The sequence below is a fragment of the Myotis lucifugus genome, unplaced genomic scaffold, assembly GCF_000147115.1.
Source record: "Myotis lucifugus unplaced genomic scaffold, Myoluc2.0 scaffold_30, whole genome shotgun sequence".
In the NCBI taxonomy this organism is placed as follows: domain Eukaryota; kingdom Metazoa; phylum Chordata; class Mammalia; order Chiroptera; family Vespertilionidae; genus Myotis; species Myotis lucifugus.
In genome coordinates this window covers 6,682,911-6,692,493 of record NW_005871078.1, presented here as the reverse complement: position 1 = coordinate 6,692,493, position 9,583 = coordinate 6,682,911, and positions in this window count along the sequence as shown.

Sequence of the window (9,583 nt, the reverse complement as noted above, 5' to 3'; positions counted from 1 at the left end):
CATTTAACTTTCTTTTAACAAGTAAATTCCTAGCTAGCAGGCCCTGATCCTTTTCTCAAGTGAAAATTATTAAAAATCTATTTCTGTGAGGAGAAAATGTGATTCCAATCTGAAAGCTTCTTTTTCCTGAAATCATAGTTTCTTCTTAGTCTCTACAAGGTATTTTAGATAAGCTAACTGCAAAGCACACAGCCATCAGTGTGCTAGAGAATGAGACACACCATTGGCCTCTCACTGTAAGTGCAGTCCTTAAAAACTACCCCCAAGCATGTTAAAATCATCTTGTTAACTCACAAATGAACTGGGAAGCATAAACGACCCCTTTAGTGAAAACATCTTAATGAAGAGAGTTCACCAACTTGAAGCCATTCGCTAGAAACGTGACGACAGGTTTAGGATACCCCAACAGTGAACATAGAAGTTGTATGAGCACCTGGAAGAAAAAAAGATTCCATGTTATCCTGGATACCATATTGTGGAATATGAAAAGGAGGAGATCAAACATGGTCCACACTATGAAACGTATCCAGCTCTGCCTACAGTGCATATTATAAAAACTTTGACTACCCAGCACTTGGAGATGGCTGGCACATGGCTGATTTCCAACCACTTGAGAATCATAGTTTTTTCCCCCCTTCCCCTGCCTCTCTACACGGCTTGTCCCTTGGGTCTTATTACTTTCACCTCCAACCCCCAAGCACTGCCCTTACACCTTGGTTTCTCTCTCTCTTCCTCTTTCTCTAAAATAATATTTTTAAAAATTACATTCATCACTTAACACTTACTAGGGGGGCTATAATGTTTTTTAATGGAAAATAAGTGTTGGTGTAAATGTGGAGAAATTGCTATACATTGCTAATGGACATATAAAATAGTACAGCCAAAACAAAAAATAGTTTGGCAGTTCCTCAAAAAGCTAAACCTATAATTATCATGTGACTCAACAATTCCATTAATAAGCATAAACCCAGCCCTGGCTGGTTTGGCTTAGTGGATAGAGTGTCAGCCTGCAGACTGAAGGGTCCTGGGTTTGATTCAGGTCAATGGCACATGCCCGGTTGCAGGCTTGATCCCCAATGGGAGGCGTGCAGGAGGCAGCTAATCAATGATTTTCTCTCATCATTGATGTTTCTATCTCTCTCTCCCTCTCCCTTCCGGTCTGAAATAAATTTAAGAAAAAAAATTTTAATAAGTATAAACCTAAAGGAACTGAAACCAGATAGTTCTCTCTTTCTCTTCCCCTTCTCCACTCTCCAATACTCATTGCAGCATTATTCACATTAGCCAAAATGTGGAAACAGTCTAAATGGAAAAACAGACAAATGAAGAAACAAAATGTGAGATATATATATATATATATATATATATATATATATATATATATATATATAATTCAGCCATAAAAGAAATGAAGTTCTGATACATGCTACAACATGGATGAGCCTTGAAAACATCATGCTAATTGAAATAAGCCAGGCACAAAAAGATAAATATTATATAATTCCACTTACATAAAATATCTAGAGTGGGCAAATTCATAGAAACGAAAAAGTTTCTGTTTGAGCCCTGGTGGGTGTGGCTCAGTTAGTTGAATGTCCTCCTTTGCACCAAAAGGTCACAGATTTTTATTTTTTATTTTTTATTTATTGCTTAAAGTATTACAAAGAGTATTACATATGTCTCCCTTTTTTCCCCGCCCTTGACAATCCCCTGGCCTCCCCTACCCCCCAGTGTCTTCGTCCATTGGTTATGCTTATATGCATGCATACAAGTCCTTCGGTTGATCTCTTACCGCCCCCCCTCTCCTGCCCCCCAACCCTCCCGGCCTTCCCGCTGTAGTTTGAGGCAGCTCTGCCTCTGTATCTATTATTGTTCATAAGTTTATAATGGTCTTTATTATCCATAAATGAGTGAGATCATGTGGTATTTTTCCTCCATTGACTGGCTTATTTCACTTAGCATAATGCTCTCCAGTTCCATCCATGCTGTTGCAAATGGTAAGAATTAAAGGTCACATATTTGATTCCCAGTCAGGGCACATACCCAGGCTTCGGGTTCCATCCTGTCAGGTGCATATGGGACACAACCGATCGATGTTTCTCTCTCACATGGATGTGTTTTTTTTTTCTCTTTCTCTCTCCCTTCCCCACTCTCTAAAAAAATCAATAAATATCACATTTAAAAAAGAGTTTCTGTTTGAGGTAATAAAGAAGTTATGGAAGTAGATAGTGGTAATGGTGGTATAACATTAATTTCAATTAATGCCACTGAAGTGTATACTTAAAAATGGTTAAAATGGCATCTTTTATAATATATCTATATATATTTTATTATTGATTTCAGTGAGGAAGGGAGAGGGAGAGAGAGATAGAAACATCAATAAGAGAGAATCATTGATCAGCTGCCTCCCGCACCCCCCCACCCCCCCCCCTCCCCCGACTGGGGATCGAGCCCGCAACCAAGGCACATGCTCTTGACCGGAATCACACCCGCAACCCCTCAGTCCGCAGGCCAACGCTCTATCCACTGAGCCAAGCTGGCCAGGGCGGTTTATATATTTTTTAATAGTTGGAAAATTAAAAAGGGAATAATACTTTGTGACACATGAAATTATAAGACAATCTCGATGTCCATACTAGTAGATAAAGTTTTATTGGGATGCTGTCACACTCATTCATTCATGTATTATCCATGGCTTTTTCATAATACTGAGAAGGCTATAAAAAGGGCTAAATCTAAAGTAACCCTGATATTTTGGGGGCTAGCAATTGGAATCCATGCCAGCAAGCTCAGTGTACATTCTTGTTAACCTATAATTAAGTCATTACCTCCTTTCCAGAAACTGGTCTTGCAGAACCTTACAGAGGCCATAAAACTGTGAACAGTGCACTGCCCTGGAGGGAGGGTTATTAAAGCTGGCGCCTGGCCAAACCATCAGATATGGCCTGGAGACCCCCAACACCTGAGGGCCTTCTTGCAAGGCCCACAAAAAAAACCAGAAGCATAATCCATATTTGAGGGAAAAAGACCACAGGGAGATATAAAAAGAAGTCCCCTGCATGTTTCGGTACTCAGATTTGGAAAGCTATTCCCTGAGTCCGCTGGCGTAATTAAACAGTGTCCCTCCATTTCTTTAACGCGTCGCTTGGTTTTTCTTTGGTCTTCTGCAACAATACAAGGGCAAAGCTGAGTAGTTGCAACAGAGACTTTATGGCCTTCTACACCTAAAATATTTGCTAACTGGCTCTTTATGCTAACCTCTTTTCTGGATGGGAGAACATGAAGCATATTACCAAAGGGAAACCAAGCTGTTTGAGAACAATTGGAAGAGGGAAGTGAATAGGTTGAAAAGTAGGAAGAGCCCTAGCTGGTTTGGCTCAGTGGATAGAGCATACGCCTGTGGACTAAAGGGTCCCGGGTTCAATTCCAATCAAGGGCACATTCTGATCAAGGGCACGTACCTTGGTTGCATGTTCCCAGCCCTGGTCAGGGTGCATGTGGGAGGCAACCAATCAATGTGTCTCTCTCACATCAATGTTTCTCTCTCTCTCTCTGTCTCTCCCTCTCCCTTCCACTCTCTCTAAAAAATCAATGGAAAAATATCCTCAGGTGAGGATTTAAAATAAATAAATATAAAAAGGTAAAATTATTTTTAAAAAAAGAAAAGAAAAGAAAAGTAGGAAGAAAAAGAATGAAAGAAATTCTTCCATGTCTGATTGGGTAACTAAATAAAAGGCAACTGGACTAAAGCTGGTAGCATGACACCTTAAAGAAAAATGTTTTTTCAAATATAAAAGTTAATATAGCAAATTAAAACCAACTTTTGAACCTCAGAGGGAAGGCAGGGGAGAGTGGGTAAGAGATCAACCAAAGGACTTGTATCCATGCATATGAAAATGACTAATGGACATAGATAATAGGGGTGGGGGGTGGGGGCATGTGCTGGGAGGTGGGGGTGGGCAGGGAGAGGTCAATGGGGGGAAAAAGGAGACATATGTAAAACTTTCAATAATAAAGAATTTTTAAAAAACACATAAAGTTAAGTTGTAAAAAAAAAACCCAACTCTTGAATGTCTTCATATTTAAAACACAAGGCACTTACTTTTCAATAATTCTCTGCATAGTTAGGCAAAGACACAACAAATGTAAATTTTGTTTTTGGGAGGGAGAAAAGAGAACAATCAAGGGGAATATTTTCCAATTTATTCTTCACTGCATATACACACATACCACTTGTATAAATTCACATTTACCAAATTAACTAACAAAAAAAGCAAAAACAAAAAACTCCCTCCCCAAATAAAAACAGTAATAACAAAATAATCCCTCGAGTCATATCTACACTTTGTATTTAAACAGAAATCTTGGGAGTAAATACAAAATTTAAAGTTAATTGATGGGAAAATAATAAATAAACAGCATTATTAATATGGAAAAAATTCTATTACATAAGTATTTGTGGATGATGTTCTCTACAACTTTGGAACCAGAGAGCTGGATTGTTACATCAACTCCATGTGAGCTTCAAGAGCCAGAAAAAACTTTACGGTCATCCTTTGATGTCTCATCAAAAATGGCTAGAGTATCTAGACTGAGAGATTAAACATACAAGCTGAAAATAACCAGACGACACATAAAAACAGAACTCTGACCCACATTCTGCAGCAACCAGCCAGGTTATCATGTTTGTAGGAGTTATATTTGTAGGAAGTCAGATTGCTATCTCTAGCAAACATTCTGGGAAGCCAAATAATCCTGTAACAATTGGCTCCAAATGTCTAGGACTTGATTAATACCTGACAGCTTTCCTCATCTTTGCCCATACCTCCAACTTAAGACCAAGTAGAAAAGAACAAATATGTACCCCTCACCAGCCACATAGGATATTCCACTTCTAGCTATGAAACCAGACACGAAAGGGTCCTACTGCCCATTGCTACCAGAGTCAAATAAGTAGAGAAGAGGTTGAATCTTTGTGGTGCTATTTATTGTTCAGCTAGTAGCCCAATGCACGAAGATTCGTGCAGCACCGCCTTCACTCCGGGAGAGAGCCGCCTTTTTGCCTTCCCACACTACCCAGAGGCCCGAGCAGCTGGGGCTGTGCGGAATGCCTGTGTCGTCACCATGGCGCCTGCGTATGCAAATTAGCCCACCATCTTTGTTGGGTTAATTTGCATACTCACTCCTGATTGCCTGTTGGGCATCACGAAGGTACGGTCGATTTGCTTCTTTCTCTTTTATTAGTGTAGATCAGGGGTCCTCAAACTACGGCCCGCGGGCCACATGCAGCCCGCCGAAAACATTTTTCTGGCCCAACGAGTGTTTTTGCCGCCGCTGTGTGTATAGGAATTTGTTCATAGTTTTTTTTAAACTATAGTCCGGCCCTCCAACGGTCTGAGGGACAGTGAACTGGCCCCCTGTTTAAAAAGGTTGAGGACCCCTGGTGTAGATGGCCAGTGATCTGAGAGAGCAACAGGTATTACCCTGAAAAGACCACTCTGACATTTCATCTTAAGCCAGCTCTTATTTAGGGCTAGAGGATGGGAAAAAATCCTAAAAACTAGTGAGTTCCCAGGGTCTGCCTTCTATCATTGTCACTGCAAAGATTAGCCCTGGAACGTTGTCTGCCTTCAGATAGGTTCTATCCTTGATCTGGACTTAAAATGTAAAATTATCTTCTATACTCTTATTGATTTTAGAGAGAGGGGAGGGAAGAGGCATAAAGAGATAGAAACATGGATGATAGGGACACATCGATCGCATGCCCCTCACTGGGGATCAAGTCCCACACCGGGGGATCAAGCCCAAAACCCGGGCATGTACCTGACCAGGAATCGAACCTGGGACATCTTGGTTCCTGGGTCAGTGCTCAACCACTGAGCCATGCCAATCAGAAGATACACTTTGTATCTTTTGAGTGACAGGCTCATCTGGGCTTCAAGGCTACCTTATGTTTAGGCCCTGTTTGTTCTTTTTGCAACACATCTTCCAGTTTCCCAGGGTCTGTAAGAAAAATCTCTTCTATGCCAATAGTTATAAAACAGCTGTGATTATATTTCTATTATGTGCCCTTCCCCCATCAGTTACTCCACCTGAAGCTTCCCCACACCAACTACCTCCAATCAGAGCACACCCAAAACCCTTTCCTTTGTTCCACTATTAAAGTTTCCCAATACACAAGTGATGGTGGCTGACTCTGCTATGGTGAGTTCCTAATAAATAGCATCGCCTTTACTTGTTCTCACTTGGATAGTCTTTGCTTATTTCCACAAAACCTTGATTATCTTCATCGTCAATATCTTCTAGTTTTACTTCTTTGCTGTTCAACACTTGCTATGGGAATGTGGACGAAAGGGGCCACATGCTGACCTGACAAGCTCAGGAGAGGCCTGCATGGCAGTTCTGCAGACTCGGAGACCTAAAGTAACCACAAAGAATGGTCTGAAATTAAACTTTAACTAAAAGCAGTTATGGTGGGCAGTTATGTCCTAGGCCAGTATCTTCACTGACAAGATCAACTTTGATCCTTACTGTGCCCATTTGCCTTTTTGCCTCTAAGATAACATACCCTTGAAATGTCTGGGTAACTTGTAACTTCCCTTTTTTTTTCTGGAGCCCCTGGGGCACAACCAAATGTTCTGGGCGCCAGGACAGATACTACAAATTCCTTCATTATCATGTTAATTGATCCTGCACCCACCTAAGTACGTGTCCATCATTTTACTTTTTATCCTATCACAGAGGTTTCCCCTGCTTCACTTAATCCCACCTCCTTAAATCTGTCACCAATGAATTTCATATATAAATACGGATGTAACCCTGCCATTCTCCGGAGCACTATCTCAATTCATTGAGGTTCTGCTTCCCGGCATATGTCGACAGTTTGGCTCAAATAAACTCACAAAAATTCTTTACAGGTTTCAATGGTTTTTTACGTTAACAGGAACGACTGTTTCCCTAACATCGTAGACCAGTGGTTCTCAACCTTCCTAATGCCTCGACCCCTTAATACATTTCCTCATGTTGTGGTGACCCCCAACCATAAAATTATTTTCATTGCTACTTCATATCTTTAACTTTGCTACTGTTATGAATTGTAATGTAAATATCTGATATGCAGGATGTATTTTCATTGTTACAAATTGAACATAATTAAAGCATAGTGATTAATCACAAAAACAATATGTAATTATATATGTGTTTTCCGATGGTCTTAGGCGATCTCTGTGAAAGGGTATAGACTTTTTCTTAAGCTAGATCTGCCGGAGAACTTGGCTGGAGTCTAGGCATGATGCTGGTTCTCAGTGCTTTACAGGTCCTACCTTTCCAGCTCCCCTTTAAGTCCACTCTCCTCCCACTGACAGAACATGCTGTGGGGCATTGCTAGAGGGACAGGAAGGCTCCAGGGTAGGGGAAGGAGACACTTGGAAACAGCTATCAAGGAACTGAATGACTCAAATGATAGAGTAACACATCCTTTGTAAGCTAGATGTTTCCAAATTCTTTGCTTTCAACAAAATTGAAGGAGGATTCAAAGAAGTTGACAGTCAAATTGCACTAAAAACCAGCATTTGGCCCTGGCTGGTTTGGCTCAGTGGATAGAGTGTCGGCCTGCAGACTCAAGGGTCCCAGGTTCGATTCCAGTCAAGGGCATGTACCTTGGTTGCGGGCACATACCCAGTGGGGAGTGTGCAGGAGGCAGCTGATCGATGTTTCTCTCTCATCGATGTTTCTAGCTCTCTGTCCCTCTCCCTTCCTCTCTGTAGAAAATCAATAAAATATATTTTTTTAAAAAAACCAGCATTTGATGATTAATAACTATGTAGTTTTTGGCATGTACCTCAGAAAGAGTTCAAATTGAATGATACCACTATTATAAAAACCCTTCCATTCCATCTACTTGTTTATGCTATAAGATGTCAATGTCAAATAAAAATAAATCCAACTTGGCCCTGGTATGGCTCAGTGGTTGAGCATGGACCCATGATCCCCAGTGGGGAGTGTGCAGGAGGCAGCCAATCAATGATTCTCTCTCATCATTGATGTTCCTATCTCACCCTCTCCCTTCCTTTCTGAAATCAATTTAAAAACACTTAAGCCCTGACTGGTTTGGCTCAGTGGATAGAGCGTCGGCCTGCGAACCGAAGGGTCCCAGGTTCGATTCCAGTCAAGGGCATGTACCTTGGTTGCGGGCATATCCCCAGTGGGGGGTGTGCAGGAGGCAGCTGATCGATGTTTCTCTCATCGATGTTTCTAACTCTCTATCCCTCTCCCTTCCTCGCTGTAAAAAATCAATAAAATATATTTTTTAAAAACAAAGCAAAAACACTTAAAACAAAAAACCCTCAGTCTCTCACAGAGGGAGGATCATTAGCCCTCTCGGCACCTTTCCTCCCTTAGAAAGTGAATAAATGTTTTGCTCAGTTACTCTTCCCTGTGAATTCATTGACAACCCATGGCTTAAGTTGAGAAAACGATCAGAGCCCCCCTAACACATTACACTGACTTTGTTCACTGGGATGAGCGGCTCATATCCACCATACGTGGTATAAGGTAGTAGATGGTTGTGGGTGGGGAGGGGGGATCTAGGATATAAGGCAGGGATAAATACAGTGCATGCCTCCTTCAATTAGCATTTGCTGCAAATCCTCCCAGCGTGTAAAATACTATACAGCTACAAATCAGCTTTTGCAGAATCTTTATCTCCTGTATAGGACAGGAGGTGACTTCCCAGGCTTCAGTCTCTTTCAGTGTAGGTTGTATGATTCCATTTACAGGAAATGTCCAGAATAGGCAAATCTATAGGACAAAGTTGATTAGTGGCTGCCTGGGGTCAGGGGAAATGGGAAGTGATTGCTGATGGGTATAAGAAGATCAAAATGTTCTAATATTGATTGTGGTGATGGTTGCACAACTCTGTGAATATACTGAAAATCATTGAATTATACACTTTAACTGGGTGAATTGCATGGTATGTGAATTATATCTCAATAAAGCTGCTAAAAGAGAGGGAAAGCCACACACATGTTTAATATAGTATCATTTAAAATTCTTAAAACTTCCCAAACTTATTAGAAACATTTTGTAATGGTGTAAAGAAAACAAGATACAAAATTGTTCTTTAAAAAAAGATGCAGCCAAGCTGGAATGGCTCAGTTGGTTGAGCATCATCCTGTGCACCAAAAGGTTGTGGGTTCGATCCCCAATCAGAAGGTAACTGATCCATGTTTCTCACATAGATGTTTCTCTCTCTCTCTCCCTTCACACCCCCCTCCCTCCCTTCTTTCCTCTCTCTAACCATGCCCTCAGGTGAGGATTAAGAAATAATAATAAGCCCTAACTGGTTTGGCTCAGTGGATAGAGCGTCGGCCTGCGGACTGAAAGGTCCCAGGTTCGATTCCGGTCAAGGGCATGTACCTTGGTTGCGGGCACATCCCCAGTAGGGAGTGTGCAGGAGGCAGCTGATTGATGTTTCTAACTCTCTATCCCTCTCCCTTCCTCTCTGTAAAAAAATCAATAAAATATATTTTTTTAAAAGAAATCCTATATAATAAAGAGCTAATATGCAAATGATCATCACGCC